Raw genomic sequence first — 18002 nt, forward strand, 5'->3', positions numbered from 1 at the left:
GACAGCACTCATTACTTCATGGGAAGAAAGAGCTAGCTGCGTTACACAAGAACAATATTTTCTGAATCCGCGTTGGTTATGTATCAATAAGTCACTTTTTTCCAGGTGAGTCATAATGTTCGAATACAGTATATGCTCCAAAATCCTACTGTAAATTGAGGTCAGTGATATGGGTCTGTCATTCAATGGGTTGCTTCTATTTCCTTTCTTGAATATCGGTGTGACCTGTGCTACTTTCCAGTCTTTAGGAACAGATCGTTCGTCAAGTGAGCGGTTGTATACGATTGCTAAGAAAGGCGCTATTGTGTCTGCATATTCTGAAAGGAACCTGACTGGTATACCATCTGGACCAGAAGACTTGCCTTTCTTAAGTGATTTGAGTTTCTTCGCAACACTTAAGATATCTACTTTTATCTCCTCATGCTAACAGCTGTTCTCTTTTCGAATTCTGGAATATTTACTTCGTGTTCTTTCGTGAAGGAATTACGCTTTAGTGGCACCATCATCGGCAACACTTCCATCGCTATCGCGCAGTGACGGTATTGACTTTTTTTCCCACTGGTGTACTTTACATACGACCAGAATCTATTTGGCTTTTCTACCATGTTTTGAGACAATATTGCATTGTGGAGACTATTAAAAGCATCTCGCATTTACGTCCGCACGAAATTTCGAGCTTCCGTGAAACTTAACCAGTCTTGTGGATTTCGCTTTCTTCTCAATTTGGCATGCTTCTTTCGTTGCCGCTGCGGCAGTGTTCTGACGTGTTTTGTGTACTACGGTGGATCAGTCCCGTCTCTTATTAACTTATGCGGTATGAATATCTCTATTGCTGTCGATACTGTATCTTTTGCCTTTACTGGTGATTACGTGTTTGTATCTGATAAACTATTCCTGGAATAAAGTTTTTCCAGCATATTATAGAATGATTTATATATTCTCTGTAGTTACGCTATTCAGAAATTTACACTTGAGAATTACTAAGTATACCAAACAAATTGTGAATCGTCCCACTCATTTTATATAAACTGTTCAGTGGCGGGAATTCGTAAATTGCAGTTAATAATTTTAAGAGCACTTCTGCCCGAATGGATTAATTGGCAGGCAACAAAAACCGCTATCCAGCCTCTTGAAAACATGACACTTGATGGACAATGGAAGTTTTATAATCATCAGAGCGATACACATACCTGTTTCATCGTCATAACTGACATACGTCATTTGTGGCATCAAACAGAGTCTACGTCGGCAGATAAATTATAATGACCTGCAGTCGTTATAAAAATGTGCACTCATCTGTGTAAAACAAGTGGAACGAAAGCTGCGGTATAACAGTGCGTGCCATACCAACATTCTAACCGCAGTGTCGAAAGCTTCCTGCATGACACCTCGTTCTCGTTAACCAGGTTGTGCCGTACAGTGCAGTACATAAATGCATGGGCACTCCATGAACTGGTAAGGGAAAACACATTCGATTAAATATTGCGGCTCACCAAAGACGACACAGTTTCTTTTCTCCGTAAATCAGACGAACTTCTTACGAACTGAATAGTGGAAATCATTAGAAAGTTTGTAATTAATTTTCTTTAAAAATCGCAAGTATGTTGACAAATAGTAGCTTAGGACCTAAGTTAGTCATATAGGAAACAGCAGTTATTTGTTTCATGTCGAATACAGAAAGGAATAAATGTGAACGATATCTCTAATGTCAGAAACATACAGTTTACAGATTCATTTACATCTTTGTGTACACAATTTCGATTCATTTTAAAGCACTTGTTAGTGCACGGGGCTGAACTAAATAAATAATATTTCATCGTAATAAGGCTCGCGGCAGCCCTTGAGTATAATTACACTTACCGCTTTGCTTTATATCTGTTCCACAGTTCGCGAAATTCTGGTCTGGTTACATGCTGTCAGAGACATCGAAGGAACGTAATTAGAAAACGTTTTGCTGCTTCAATTTCTCAATGGTTGCTGCACATCTTTAAATAAAAAGGGAAGTGCTTTGGCGTGGGCAAATTTGATTCAGGTGCAGAGGGTTCTTTTACAATCTTTTCCTTCTGTCGAAAACCGTCGACCAAGGGGAAGACTCATCCGTACTACATTCGCAGCTCTTCGAGACAGCATTGCGACACATAATTGCGAGCATCTTTTACGTTACTGGGATTTACCTGTAATTGCTAATCTTGGGCGGCAAATTTCACAGACGTATTCACTAATGAAACATTGAAATACTTTGTGTAGCGACGGAAGTTTCCGTTTACATAAAAGTTTAAGCACTATCATAATGCCAGAGACAATTTCCTGTACGGATTAACCGTTTTCACGAGTTCTTTGCAAAACTGCCTAATTATGTCTGGTAGGTAAAGAAGGCACATGCGCTGAAAGGATAAAGATGTCTGCTGTCATCTTCATCAGCGTGCTCAATCTGTAAATTACACTGAAAACTGATTTAATTCCGTCTCCCTCTGTCCCTCAACTTTTATCAAAATCATAGTAGAGCGGCCGCTGTAGTCAGTAACAGCGTACATCTTGTGCTCTTTCATTCCCTGTTACGATGTCTAGCTACATTTCTCTCGAATCGTATTTGGCTAATTTCTTACATTTTCGTTCTTGTTTATCGCGTCAGTATTCAGTTCATTGGTTTACCGCCCCCATCGTTTTCTCATTCTCTTCCGCTTCATCCTTTTGCACGTGTCCAGTTCAGCTCATCCAGTATCGTTTCACTGTGTTTGCGGCGGCCAGGAGCTTCATTAAAAAGATCAACTAGTTCCTTATTACATTAATTTTTGCTCAAATGTTCTTAGCTTCCCCCTCCATTCCCATCCTGATTCTCTGCATGTTCGTGGTCTATGATGGTTAAAACATTATAACTGCAATGAATACTTAAATTATTTCTCTTCCAAAATGCCTTTCGAAAAAAATATAAGTATGAAACGCGATTATAGTCGTGACCACCCTATACATCGCCCTGCTGGTTTACTTACTCCCGTTTTCTGCACAAAACAATGTTCATTTTGTCGCAATACATACTTTACCTTGGATGTTTGTACCATATCTCCCAGTTTCAAGATAATCCTGGACAAATAGTGAGTATCGTGACGAATACAGGGTCTAGCGACCACAAGGCATTAGCTGCTAGGCTGAATACCGTAACACCTACAACCATCAAAAAGAAACACAAAGTATATCTAGTTAAGAAAAAGCTCATAAAACTGCTCTTAACACCGTTTTAAGAGACAGTCTGCACCCCTTCCGACCTGATCATGTAACAGTAGAAAAGATGTGGAAAATTTCAAAGAGATAGTATCGACAGTATTTGAGAGACATACACAACATTAATTAATAAGTGATGGTACTGATGTCCCATGGTTCACAAAACAGATCACATTTTTGTTGCAGAAGCAGCGAAAAAAGCATGCCAAATTTAAAAGAACGCAAAATCCCCAGGACTGCCAAAGTTTTGCATGTGTTCGAAATAGAGCGCGTACATCAATGCAAGATGCTCCCAATAATTTCTACAACGAAATTCTGTCGCGAAATCTGGCAGAAACCCCAAAGAGATTCTGGTCATACATAAAGCACACCAGTGGCAAGACGCAATCAATACCTTCACTGCGCGTTAACAACGGTGAATTCACTGATGACAGTATCACTAAAGCAGAGTTATTAAACACGATGTTCCGAAACTCCTTCTCCAAAAGAGACGAAGTAAATTTTCTTGAATTCCTATCATGAACAACTTCCAAGATGACAAACATTGAAACACATACTGTGTCGCAAAGCATGTTAGCAGGTTAAATCACTTAATAAAAGGAAGGCTTCCGGTCCAAATTGTATACAAGTCAGGTTCCTCGCAGAATATGCAGATACAATAGCTCCATATTTAGCAGTTATATACAAACCCTCGGTCACAGAAAGATCCGTACCTAAAGACTGGAAAATTGCTCAAGTTACACCAATACTCAAAAAGGGAAGTAGGAGTAATCCGTTGAATTACAGGCCCATACCACTAACGTCGATTTGCAGTAGGTTTTTAGAACATATACTGTATTCGAACATAATGAAGTACCTCGAAGAAAACGTTTTATTGACACGTAGTCAGCACGCATTCTAAAAATATAGCTCTTTCGAAACACAACTAGACCTTTATACTCATGAAGTAATGAGTGATATCGACAGGGGATGTCAAATTGGTTCCATATTTTTAGATTTCCAGAAGGCTTTCGACACCGTTTCTCACAAGCGTCTTCTAACCAAACTGCGTGCCTATGGAATATCGCCTCATTTGTGCGACTGGATTCGTGATTTCCTGTCAGAAACGTCATAGTTCGTAGAAATAGATGGAAAGTCATCGAGTAAAACAGAAATAATATCCGGCTTTCCCAGGGAAGTGTTATAGGTCCTCTATTGTGCCTAATCTATTTTAACGACATACGAGACAATCTCAGTAGCCGTCTTAGATTGTTTACAGATGATGCTGTCATTTAACGTCTTGTAAAGTCATCAGATGATCAAAACGACTTGCAAAATGATTTAGATATGATATCTGTATGGTGCGAAAAGCAGCCATTAACCCTGAATAAAGAAAAGCGTGAAGTTATCCGCATGAGTACTAAAAGAAACTGTTATATTTCGATCGCGGAATAAGTCAGACAATTATGGAGGCTGTAAATTCAACTAAATACTTAGAGATTGTAATTACAAATACCCTAAATTGGAACGATCACATAGATAATGTTGTGGGTAGAGCCAACGAAAGATTGCGATTCGTTGGCAGAACACTTAGAAGATGCAACAGGTCTACTAAAGAGACTGCTTACACCATTTTTGTCCGCCTTATTCTGAAGTATTGTTGTGCGGTGTGGAATCCGCATCAGGTGGTACTGACGGATGATATCGAAAAAGTACAACGGAGGGCAGCTCGTTTTGTATTATGGCGAAGTAGGGTAGATAGTGCCAAAGACATTATCCGTGATTGGGAACGACAATCATTAAATGAAAGGCGCTTCCGTTGCGACGGGATCTTATCATGAAATTTCAATCACCAATTTTCTCCTCCGATTGCGAAAGCATTCGGCTGGCTCCCAATAGGGAGAAATGATCATCACGGTTAAATAAAAGGAATCAGGGCTCGCACAGATAAACTTAAGTGCTCGTTTTTCCCGTGCGCCGTTCGAGTGAGGGATGGAGACGGTTTGAAAGTAGTTCATTGAACCCTCTGCCAGGCACTTTATTGTGAATCACAGAGTAATCACATAGATGTAGGTGTAGAATATACCTCCACTACTATTTCGTCGCGGGTTTTTCTCAGTTGTAATAATCCTCCTCGATGTTGTAAGCCGGCAAATGGTCTCATAACCTCATCATTCTTTCTGTTACCATTTTTTTTGGTCACATTATGCAAATGCACTAAGGTTTCACTTACACAATTGTCTCTCGTGTACGAAATATGACTGCAATTTAATAAAAGTTTTACACATGCATGTTATAACACGTAGCATATCGATTCACCAATGTATCCAAAAAGGGGTGTGCACCTTAACCAGAACCATCATGCATCGAATCAGAGATTAGTGACTTATCCGTTTCGTTCGTCGTAGTCTCCCTCTCGGCGGACCTCAGTTGTCTTATTTTTCTCCAGCAACGAACTATAGTTTCTGTCACATTGTCAACTTTATCCAAGTTTTCCTCATCCAAAATTACTATTCTTTACCCTCCGTCTCATCTGTTAATTTTGTTGTATCCCGCTCTTCACTGGAACAGTGTAACTTTTCTCCATCTATAATTCATTCAGTAATGAAACGCAACACGTTACCATGTCTAATTCGATGGATAAATGCACGTCCTTTATGGTTTTCAGGGGAATCCAGTCATTCTGTAGAATAGTGACCGAATCAGGTAACGAAGATAGAAGAGGACAACGATCACGCATCACCATTCTATCCCAAGGAGACTACAAAAGTTTAATAGTATTGACATCTAGTTTCTGTGGTGGCGACGGAGATGCGACATTTCTTGATCATGGTGACAAAACCAGCGTGGACGATGCGAGTTATGTGGACAGCGGCCCTGCCGTCTTCGAACACAGAACCACAACTGGAGGACCAACACTGTACAATCTGGTGGACCTGATCAGCAAAATGGTAGCATAACCCTCGGCAGTAATACGACCTGGTAGAATAACAATGAGGTCCATAAAATACTACGATTTGGCTGCCCGAAACATCATCGAACCCTCGTCATGCGTTCTTGGCATCAAGCAGTCTACATTGTTTACTTTTTGTGGCGTACGCCATGTGTTGGAAACAACGTGAAATAGGAATCATCTGACCAAATGACTCTGTTCTGTTACTTTGCTATCCAGATTTTATAGCTGCGTCACCACGTTCTCCTGTTGCAGACAATTGCATCACTGATGTGTGTCTTTCGAACTGTAGCTCGCCCTGCAATTCACAGGCTATGGAGCTACCTTCGTGTTGTTTTCGTGCCTACAGGGTTCGCGGGTGTGACATTGACTTCCACAGTGGCTTTTGCAGCTATCGTCCTCTTATTTTTCCTGATAATCCTTTTCTTTAACCAGTCGTCATAATCACTCAAGAAACACTTATGTCCGCTTTGTGACTTGGCCGAAGACGTTTTTCAGCTTCCCCAGTTCGCGGTATTACTCTTTGATACGGTGCCTCTTGTAACAAATGTTCATATGTGTGTGAATTCTTAAGGGACCAAACTGATGAAGTCGTAGGTCCCTAGACTTGTGCACTAGTTAAACTAACTTAAACTAACTTATGCTAAGAACAAGAAACACACACCCACGCCTGGGAGAGGACTCAAACCTCCTGCGGGAGGGGCCGCGCAACGCTTGAAATGGCGCCTCAAACAGTGCCGCCACTTCGCACGGCTCTTGAAACACCAAATATCTCGGCTACCTTGCTTACGGAAGCACCGACCAGAGGAACACCGAGAATTAGCCCACGTTCGAAATCACGTAGCTCCGACATAATGCGTTCACAAAGACACAGTACACTGTTCTGACAACGACTGGACCTGCAAGGTATTAAGGACATTGCACATCTGCCGTTCGTGTTCAAATAGAACATAGGTATCTGCTGACTTGCCTAGAATTTGCGTTTATGTTCAACTATGCACTTCACGCGGTGTGTCCAACTCCTGTACCTGTTAGCGTTAATTACATAAATTCTTACATAAATTCTCCTAAAACGAAACGTTATGTTCATACCATATTTATTATAACTGTAATTTATTAATTATGATACTCATACTTCACATTCTATACAGGGTGGTTCACGAAGTTATGCAAACATTTTAAAATGTTATTCTACAAGTAAAATTAAATAAAACATTTGATATAAACATGGCTGTGCAAATCTTTGGTTATGGAGTTGCGTTTAATAAGAGATTTTGCCTGAAAGTTTGCAACTTCGCAACAAATATGAAGTCATCGCAAAACTGTACTAGGTTAAAGTAAAGCACGTTTTCGATTTCTTTTGTTGTTGTTGGTCTGATGAATCTAATAAAACATGTCCCAGGCGTGTATCTGTAGTAGTTTTCTATAACATCCAGAGAAGCAAAGATTATTATACTTTCCATTAAGAATGTAGAAACGTTTATGTCATTATTGGAAACCGTTAGTGAGTCGTTTCAGTCGTTTCCTAACCTTGAAACGATTTATTTTTCTGTATTGTTCAGTGAAAGAACACAGGTGAAATCACATAGTACCTGTTGTGGCTTGTAGATAATTTGTGAAATAGGGATGCGTTTCACATTTACGACAGAGCAACAAAATCTGTTCATGCACGTTCAGCTAAATGCATTGAACTCGGTAGAGACATTTTTGAACATTTATTGTGAATGTATTGTGAAATTGTATGTACACTGTACGACTTCCTTAACGCTGAGCCTTGCTTTTTCCGGTTTAACATGAATTTACGTGTGCTATGGTATTAATAAAAGCAGATTATATGAAACATTCATACAGTTTCAGTTAACGTTATTACCATCATTTTTCAAAATTAAATTCTCTACAGCTTCAGTTGAAAGCTTTATGCATTTGTCTGGAATTTCAGAAACATATAGGGCCAAGTAGTTAAGAAATTAAAAATTCTCCGGTTGTTCTGGAAAACTCCTGCTTGAGCAACTCATTCGCTTTTACCTGGCAAATGGCTCGTTTACTGACCCTTCTATCATGGAACTTTTTCACTTGTATTATCGTGTCATTTCACGCGTACCAGATTTCGCTATTAACTATGACACAACTGATAGAATCTCCATATTTGAAACAGGCAGCAAATATAAGAAAAATTTCTTAGCTGCTTTGTTTTAGCCGTTCGTGTGTTCTGGAGCATGACATAGTCTGACGATATTTCACACATAACTTTATTGCTTTTAGTTTTTCTAATGATTTCCCCCATGGTTTATGGACACTGATGTACGAACAACACTGATACCAAAGCTGTCAATGAGCAAAGTATTTCGTTTTGTCCGAGTCCCCGACGGATAATACGACAGGAACAGATAATGGCGCGCGGCTGACGGGCTACTGGTCCGCTAGAGAGGCAACTCTTTGAATTGCACTGCAGCCAACCAGCCACCTGCGCCCCGTAAAGCCGTTACCCGCTGCCCGCTGCCCGGCTGGCTAACTCTGTTTGCGAGCCGTTGACGCACTGTCGGGGGGTTTTGCCACGCTGTCGCTTCCACTGCAGCGCTGCGCGCATAGCACAGTCGACGAGTCGGCCGCGGCGGGCGCCAGTGAGTGCTGCACCTACCTCGAGCTACGTCCTTACAGTCGGGACGTTATTCACACTGCTATAACTTTCACTCTTGTTTGGTGACTTTCTAGTTACTATGAATTTAGGCAGCTAAGTAGTGGCGAAAAGGTACTGGTTTTCTTACAAACGTAACGCAGGTAAACGCAGGCACACACGCACACACACACACACATACACACAGCGCCTGGGAAATAAGAAAGTGGGAGAGATATGCGAGGTCATTCAATAATTAAAGAGACAAACTGGTCTGCCGAAAATACTGTTAGTAGGGCAAGTTTGGAATTTTTATGGCTTTAAGTTGGCATCACTGGGATTAGCCCTTATAAGAAGATGTATCGACATTGTTTAGTTTATAATCTCAAAAATACATATCAAGATGTCGAGTCCGCTTGAAACGTCCGTACAAGTTCAACAAATTTCTGTTATTTGTGCCGGCCAGAGTAGCCGAGCGGTTCTAGGCGCTACAGTCTGGAACAGCGAGACCGCTACGGTCGCAGGTTCGAATCCTACGTCGGGCATGGATGTGTGTGATGTCCTTAGGTTAGTTAGGTTTAAGTAGTTCTACGTTATAGGGGACTTATGACCTCAGCAGTTGAGTCCCATAGTGCTCAGAGCCATTTGAATCATTATTTTGTTATTTGTTTTTTACTTGCTGAAAGCGACAGACCAGTGAATATACAGGGTGATTCAAAAAGAATACCACAACTTTAGGAATTTAAAACTCTGCAACGACAAAAGGCAGAGCTAAGCACTATCTGTCGGCGAATTAAGGGAGCTATAAAGTTTCATTTAGTTGTACATTTGTTCGCTTGAGGTGCTGTTGACTAGGCGTCAGCATCACTTGATGCTAAGATGGCGACTGCTCAACAGAAAGCTTTTTGTGTTATTGAGTACGGCAGAAGTGAATCGACGACAGTTGTTCAGCGTGCATTTCGAACGAAGTATGGTGTTAAACCTCCTGATAGGTGGTGGATTAAACGTTGGTATAAACAGTTTACAGAGAATGGGTGTTTGTGCAAAGGGAAAAGTTCTGGACGGCCGAGAACGGGTGATGAAAATGTAGCACGCATCCAGCAAGCATTTGTTCGCAGCCCAGGAAAATCGAATCGCAGAGCTAGCAGAGAGCTGCAAATTCCACAGTCAACTGTATGGAGAGTCCTACGAAAAAGGTTAATTATGAAACCTTATCGTCTACCTGAACGTCAACTACCCGAGGCGATGGATCGGCCGCCAGGCAGCCCGTGACGGAGCACTTCATCACTGGCCTCCAAGAAGCCCTGATCTTACCCCCTGCGATTTTTTCTTATGGGGGTATGTTAAGGATATGGTGTTTCGGCCACCTCTCCCAGCCACCATTGATGATTTGAAACGAGAAATAACAGCAGCTATCCAAACTGTTACGCCTGATATGCTACAGAGAGTGTGGAACGAGTTGGAGTATCGGGTTGATACTGATCGTGTGTCTGGAGGGGGCCATATTGAACATCTCTGAACTTGTTTTTGAGTGAAAAAAAAACCTTTTAGATACTCTTTGTAATGATGTATAACAGAAGGTTATATTATGTTTCTTTCATTAAATACACATTTTTAAAGTTGTGGTATTCTTTTTGAATCACCCTGTATAGTGTAGAATGTCTAAAGTTTATGGTGAAGGTTGTATGAATCGTGCAAATTTTTACAGGTGCGTAGAGCAGTTCAAAAATGGTCGCGACTCAGTGACTGACGAACACAGTTCTGGGCGACCAGTTGTAGTTTTAACTCCCTCACTTGAAAGTCAAGTTGATGACATTACTCGTGCCGACTACCGTGTGACTGTAGAAATAATAGTTGATCGGGTTCCAGTTAGTACAGGTACAGTTCATAACATTACCTGTCAGAAAGTGAAGTATCCCAAAACATGTGCAAGATGGGTCCCAAAGCGGTTGACGCGGCTACACAAGGAAACAAAGTGGAGAGTGTGCACAGAGCTAAAGGAACATTATGAAAGAGTAGGTGAGCACTCCCTCAACAGAATTTTAACATTAGTGAAACTTGGGTTCACTATTATGCGACAGAATAAAAAGAAAAAGCATGGAGTAGAAGCACACCAACCCACCTGTCAAGAAAAAATTCAAAACCCAAGCATTAGCAGGAAGAGTCATGTTGACAGTGGTTTGGGATGTTGAAGGTCCAGTTTTTCGTGATTATCTCGAAGAGCAGCGTACAATGAACAGCCAGTACTACTCGGATTTGCTTTTAAGTAATGTGAATCCAGCCATGAGAGAGAGACGTCATGGATCTCAGAGAAGGGGTGTGATTCTCCAGTAAGACAACGCACGTCCTCATATTTCTAAACTAACCTGTGAAACCATCACGAAAATGGGCTGGGAAGTATTGCCTCATTCCCCTTACACTCCGGGATTAGCACCTAGTGATTTCAAATGGTTCAAATGGTTCTGAGCAATATGCGACTTAGCTTCTGAGGTCATCAGTCGCCTAGAACGTAGAACTAATTAAACCTAACTAACGTAAGGACATCACATACCTCCATGCCTGAGGCAGGATTCGAACCTGTGACCGTAGTGGTTGCCCGGTTCCAGACTGTAGTGCCTAGAACCACACGGCAACTCCTGACGGCTACCTAGTGATTTCCATTTGTTTGGTACACTGAAGGAGGCATTACGTGGGAAGAGGTTCCATGACAACGAGGACGAGAAAAAGTTTATGGGAAATTGGTTCTTTGCAGCAGGAATAAATAACCATGTAGACCGTTGGAACAAGTACATAAATTTTCAAGGGAATTATGCTGAAATACATACAAAATATTCTTTTGTAAAAATAAACCCTTTTTCCTCCAGACCAATTTGTCTCTTTAATTGCTGAATGAGCCTCGTAGATTTCAACATTTTGACATTCGCGGACAATAGCACGGCTATCGGTCACATAAAGAGATAGTAAAATTTTGGATAATTTGGATTTTTTTGTCAGTTTTTTAACTCATTTGATGCGGGCCGCCGTGAATTCTTCTCTTGTTCCATCATTTCATGTCACAGTAGCACCTACTCCTTAAATACAGCATAATGTATTGGATATTTCCAATGTCTGCCTTCCCCTCTACAGCTCCCTTCAGTACTACAGAGGTTACATCCTGACGTCCTAACACATCTATCATCCTGCCACCTTTCTTCTCAGTGTTTCTATCTTTGCCAATGCTGTGGAGAACCTCTTTATCAGTCCACCTGTTTTCAGCACTCTTCTGTAGCATCAAGTTTCAAACTCTTACATTCTCTTGCTTTCAGGTTTTCCCACTGCCAATGATTCACTTCCGTACAGTGCTGTGTCCCATACTTCGTCAACTAGTTCTTTCTCGGTCTGTTGCTTGATACCAGCCGAATTCTGTTAGCCATGAATTCTCTCCTTACCAGTGCTAATCTAATTTTTATGTCCCCTTGCTTCGATCATTGTGTGTTATTTGTTTCCAAGATAGCAGAATTTCTTAAATTCGTCTACCTCTTGGTCATTAGATATTGTGCTATCCCTCATACTCTCTCCATTCTTTGGTTTCCTCTCAACCCATATTCTGTACTCATTTCTCTCAGGATATAAATGAGACTAACGAATCCCACAATGATTGTTTTATTTGCTCATGTTTTCGTATGCTCGGCAAAGTTTCCAAAAGGAACCATTGTTCTTTATAGATTGTACAACTTACAGTTAAGTTACTATTTGCCCATTTCGACTTTTCACTCATAATCAAGCTATATGATGATGAGTTAAAATGTCGAATATACTCAATAACAAATAAAAAGAAAATTATAGTCAGTAACGGTTAGTGTTTCCTTTAGAAAAATCTCGTCTTTGATACTTAGAGAACTTCAGGTATTAGCTATCGAAGTAAACATTAAAAATAATGAACAGTGCACTTTGCAGAAATACTCAAGTTCACGGTATCTCGAACGCTTCATGCTAAAACCACACGAAGGGAAAACGGAGCTAAGCTGAGAACATTGAGATGGGAATTAATGTTCCGAAGCGGAATTTTGTAGTTACACAAGAAACTTACACTTTAATGGAATAACTGAAGTTCATATTAACTATTAGAAGTGACGACCACCCGCCGCAGTACGAGTATTGTGACTTCGCATGAAATGTTGCCACGCTCTTAAATGCTGATGCTGCTAACGTACAATGTGACACGGATATTGCAACATACCAACCAGTATGAACTACCATTGTGATATAGTCATTGGAGTGAGTTATGTTTTCTGTTTTCAGCACTGCGTCTTGGCTCATCATAAAAGAGTTACACGTCAACGAGAACGGTACATAATTTCGATTATAATGATTATGTTGCTTCGATGGTGCTTAACTGACTAGTTTAAAAATGGTTCAAATGCCTCTGAACTCTATGGAACTTAACATCTGAGGTCATCAGTCCCCTAGAACTTAGAACTACTTAAGTCTCACTAACCTAAAGACATCACACACATCCATGTTCGAGGCAGGATTCGTACCAGCGACCGTAGCGGGACTAGTTAAATTAGAGAGCCGAGCAGACAGTAGCCACGAAATACACACTAAACTGTCTCTCAGTGACAGCACAGGCAACGTTGTATTAAAGTGTGTAGTTAAAACACGCACTGATTTTGCGTTTCAGTATGAACATTCAGGGGCGTTCTTCTTTACACTCTAACGACACAAAATACTCAACAATATAAAAATTAGCTGAAGAAAGCGCTGAAACTTTTTCTTCACTTACAAGTGGCTGCCAGACCACTAACAGAAAATAGGAAAAGCCATCCACTCCGAAAACAAGAGAGTTTAATAACTCTGAACAGAACGTTGAAACTGTAATACTGCCAGGAGGCTTAATTAAGAGGCACATATGCATGTGCACAAAAGGAATATGAACACAAAGTCAAGACATTAAACCCATGATTCAGATGAAAACGGGTAGTTTGATCCTTGGTGAACTAAGGATGAACCAGCACATTTGAGGTAATTAAATCTGAAAAAAAAAATCCAGCGTACAAGTCATTCCATGAAATTGCAGATGTACTAACGGATGTTTGTAACTAGCCTACATAATATTTCGGCTCAGTTGCCTCTGGTCAACTTTAGCAAACGTAAGAAGATGGCCAGTAATATCTGCCTGTACGTGTCGTCACAGTAAGTTAATCACATCCGGGCTGAAATTTCTTGGAACAGCCATGAAATACATTGAAATAGCCCACACAGTAATTTCGGCTGGAATCCTGACATAACATAAAACGATCACTTTAAAACCTGTACACACACATCTCATTCACAAACAGTGGACATGTAGTTGATAACATAATCTGTTCCTCTCCTCGTCAAAATACTAAGCGAAATAAAGTAAATTATAACACACACGTTCGGCACATTGCTGATTATTCTGCCAGAGAAGCTGCTGGAGCGTCTGTTGACAGTGTCCCAATCTCTGTTGTATCAAAGTAACTTCCTGATAACTTTGTGACAACGCCACGGTAAAAACTGTAGGCTTCACTGACATTAATTTGTTACTGTACCTCCGACTCTTGTTCCTCCCAGTGATATGAAAAGTAGGAAACTAAACCAACTCTACAATCGTAATAGTTCGCACTACTTCGACCTGTCGCATTGCCATCCTCTGGCATATGACGTTTTTTGGATGGGGTCCTATTCAAGAAGATTCTCAATTGGCTCTATGAAGTTTAGCTGACCCCTTTCTCGTTCTACCACAAAGAGAGAGTCCTTCATATTACCAGTAATGGAACCCGGGTTCACCTCAAAGCAGCCATAACGCAGATGTTAATTTGACGTGACTGCTGTAGGGCGAAGACCCACGAAAAATCTATCTTATACCGAAATGATGTGTATGTAGCAGCTGCATTTGAAGATGCGAAAGGTAACTGCAAAACAATGAAGAGAATTTGAAAATTATTTTTGCCGTAGGACAACATTTGTTCATTTGTTCCTAATCTCATCATACATATGCACTCTCACATTCCATCTCCATAGAAAGTTTAAATAGATTTCTCCTTTTTTCTTGCCTCCTTCCCATGCCGTTGTAGTACGTGAAAGAGCTCTTGCAGGTTTCGTATCAATCTGTCCCCTGTTTACATTTTCTGATTGGTTATAGGATATTACTCCGTCGTTAGCTCCGGTGTTTTTAACATTGAATTGGTCTCTGCATGAAAGATTGAATTCGTGAAAAAATTTTGTGACACTGTTGAGGGGAATTTGTTAGTAGTTGACATTAGGGAGCCGGCCGCGGTGGTCTCGCGGTTCTAGGCGCGCAGTCCGGAACCGTGCGACTGCTACGGTCGCAGGTTCGAATCCTGCCTCGGGCATGGATGTGTGTGATGTCCTTAGGTTAGTTAGGTTTAAGTAGTTCTAAGTTCTAGGGGACTAATGACCACAGCAGTTGAGTCCCATAGTGCTCAGAGCCATTTGAACCATTTTTTTTGACATTAGGGAGTTTCTTAGGCTCATTGGTGTTGATGACTGTCACTCATCTAAAAATTCGTAAGAGGTATGTTTCGAACATAAAACCGGCAGTACCATATTTATTATACTTAGATACAAGCGAGTATTTTCTTCCAGTGTAATGTTAAAACACTCAGTTTCGCGAGTTACTCCTTCACGCTAATCCCAAATGATTTGGTTACTCTTCTACGATTTACGTACATATATTCCAGTGGCGTTCGAGCAAGAGGATTCTGTGGAAGCGACAGGACCTTATTTGCATGTCGCACAATGAGAAACTTGCTCGGGACGGTTAAAGCGGTTCCCCAGTCCCAGACTTGGTATAGGGCTTATCCTGACTGCACCTGTCAACAAGCTAGTAGTCATATGTCGAACGGTGTCTAAAAGTCCTCCGATGAGATGATAGTGTTGTAGTGTAGGTAGTATTACCGTAATCCAGCATTGGCCGAACAAGGACTGTCTGGTATAGTAACAGGGAAGACCTGTTTAAATTCCATCTGCCGCCCAGGCCCGTTAAAATACACATAAAGCTTTCTCAGCTCTTGCCCTGAGATGTTAAAAGTGTGGGAACTAGGCCCGTTTCTCATTCAAGATGCCGCCCAGGAATTATCTTGAAACTACAGTTAGTCGGCCTCTGTGGCCGAGCGGTTCTAGGTGCTTCAGTCCGGAACCGCGCTGCTGCTACGGTTACAGGTTCGAATCCTGCATCGGGCATGGCTGTGTGGTGTCCTTAAGTTAGTTAGGTTTAAGTAGTTCTAAGTCTAGGGGACTGACGACCTCAGATGATAAGTCCCATGGTGCTTAGAGCCATTTGAAACATTTGAAACGAAGGATAGTTTGCAGCATTTTGCCCGCATCTCGTGGTCGTGCGGTAGCGTTCTCGCTTCCCACGCCCGGGTTCCCGGGTTCGATTCCCGGCGGGGTCAGGGATTTTCTCTGCCTCGTGATGGCTGGGTGTTGTGTGTGATGTCCTTAGGTTAGTTAGGTTTAAGTAGTTCTAAGTTCTAGGGGACTGATGACCATAGATGTTAAGTCCCATAGTGCTCAGAGCCATTTGAACCATTTTTTTGATAGTTTGCAGTACCGAAATAGAAACTGTATTTTAAATTATCCGGACTCCGTGTTTACCAGTTACGTGCTCAAAAAGAACGATAATTCGTCGCCTCATAGGGGACGGGGAGCACAGTGGTTCACTTCGCTTTTTCTTTTAATGGTGGTACCAACTTTCATATTGTGAAGTAGACAATAGAAATTTACAAATACCTTTCTTCAAACTCATTGCTCATTCAAAGCACAGTATCATGTGAAACGTCTGAAAGTAACTTAATTTGTAATCCTGTTCTGGTACTCCTGTAAATTCGCTCTGCCCCGTTACTTAGGGTACCAAGGTGACTGTTTGGATTATTTCCCTGCCTCGTCTCAGGAATACATACCGAAAAGAGACTAATGTTCAAGTGAAAAGGTTGAGATGCACACCATTTGTCGCGATTTTCTCCTCTGTCTCTGGTTAGTGAGACGTCGAGGCTATATGATAACACTGATACCGGGAGGGAGAACTTTCGTGCTGTGTGGAGTACTTTTGACCATAATTAGCTCTGAATGCATGCATACATACTGCATGCATGACTGGTGCGACTCGCTAAAGTGCGTGGGTGGGTAAACATCGAAAAGTAAACGAAATGTTAGTATTGAAAGAAAATTATGAAATTATTACAGGTTTGATTTCACTAAACGAAAGAAAACGTGTTTCCTATGAAATTATGACTTCTAGTATGGTTTGAAGTACAAGGTTATAAAGCATTATGGTTATCCGGAGACTGAATGACAACTTGATAATTTTGCTAGGCAAACGCTAGAAGTTTCTCTTATTAAAAAAACTACTCTTTACAAATGAGTAGCCCGGGTCCAAAAGCCGAAAAATTAATTTCTTGTCGATTTTGAGTTGAGCACACTGCCATATTGATTTTTTCAGCACCTAAACGATGGAATAGGATTCAGCGTGCAAGGCCCGCTATAAACTGTTGAAACTATATGTAGAAAATCGTATTCGGTTGCAAAACCGCTAACTGCGCGTTGTCTTCATATGTAAAAGCCGCTATATGTCCAACGTCCGCAAAACCCTCCTAGTTCAACAGGCATAGCGGTCGCCGTGCCATGTCCGGATGCAAAGCATACCAACAACATCAGACTTATCAATACAGACACTCGAAGCTAAATTTCAGTTTTTTAGGATTAGAAGGGATATTTTTCTTATTCAGAGTTAGGATGGCTGCACTGTAGCGAATGCGTACGCAGCAGCGAAGCTCTCTCTGCCAATGCATTGCCGATATACACGCCGTTAAGCACAGTTCGGATGATCAGCAGGATGTGTGTTGACGTATTTGCGTGAGTGATTTTGTGGACAATTTAAAAGCAGAAGATGGTACAAACGAAGTGGGGATAGTTGAAATAGTAGGAATTCTGCCAGAAATGACGAGACCGAATGTGACGGTCCCTCCCGAAAATGGAAGCGTCGTCCTCATCAGTGGAAAAGAAATGTTTCGAGATCAAAAGATATATGAAAAGTACTATTAACAATGTTATGCAATGAAAACTGTCTTGAAACTAACTGTACGATACACGCGGAAGGCTTAGTGAAAGTGGCTGCTAACTGACATTTCCAGATTCAAAACGCCGAGAAATTCGTTTTACGGGAAGCAAAAACAAGATGATTTGTCTAGTTCGTGGAGAGCCCTTTTATAA

The sequence above is a fragment of the Schistocerca nitens genome, chromosome 8 (assembly GCF_023898315.1).
Source record: "Schistocerca nitens isolate TAMUIC-IGC-003100 chromosome 8, iqSchNite1.1, whole genome shotgun sequence".
NCBI lineage: Eukaryota > Metazoa > Arthropoda > Insecta > Orthoptera > Acrididae > Schistocerca > Schistocerca nitens.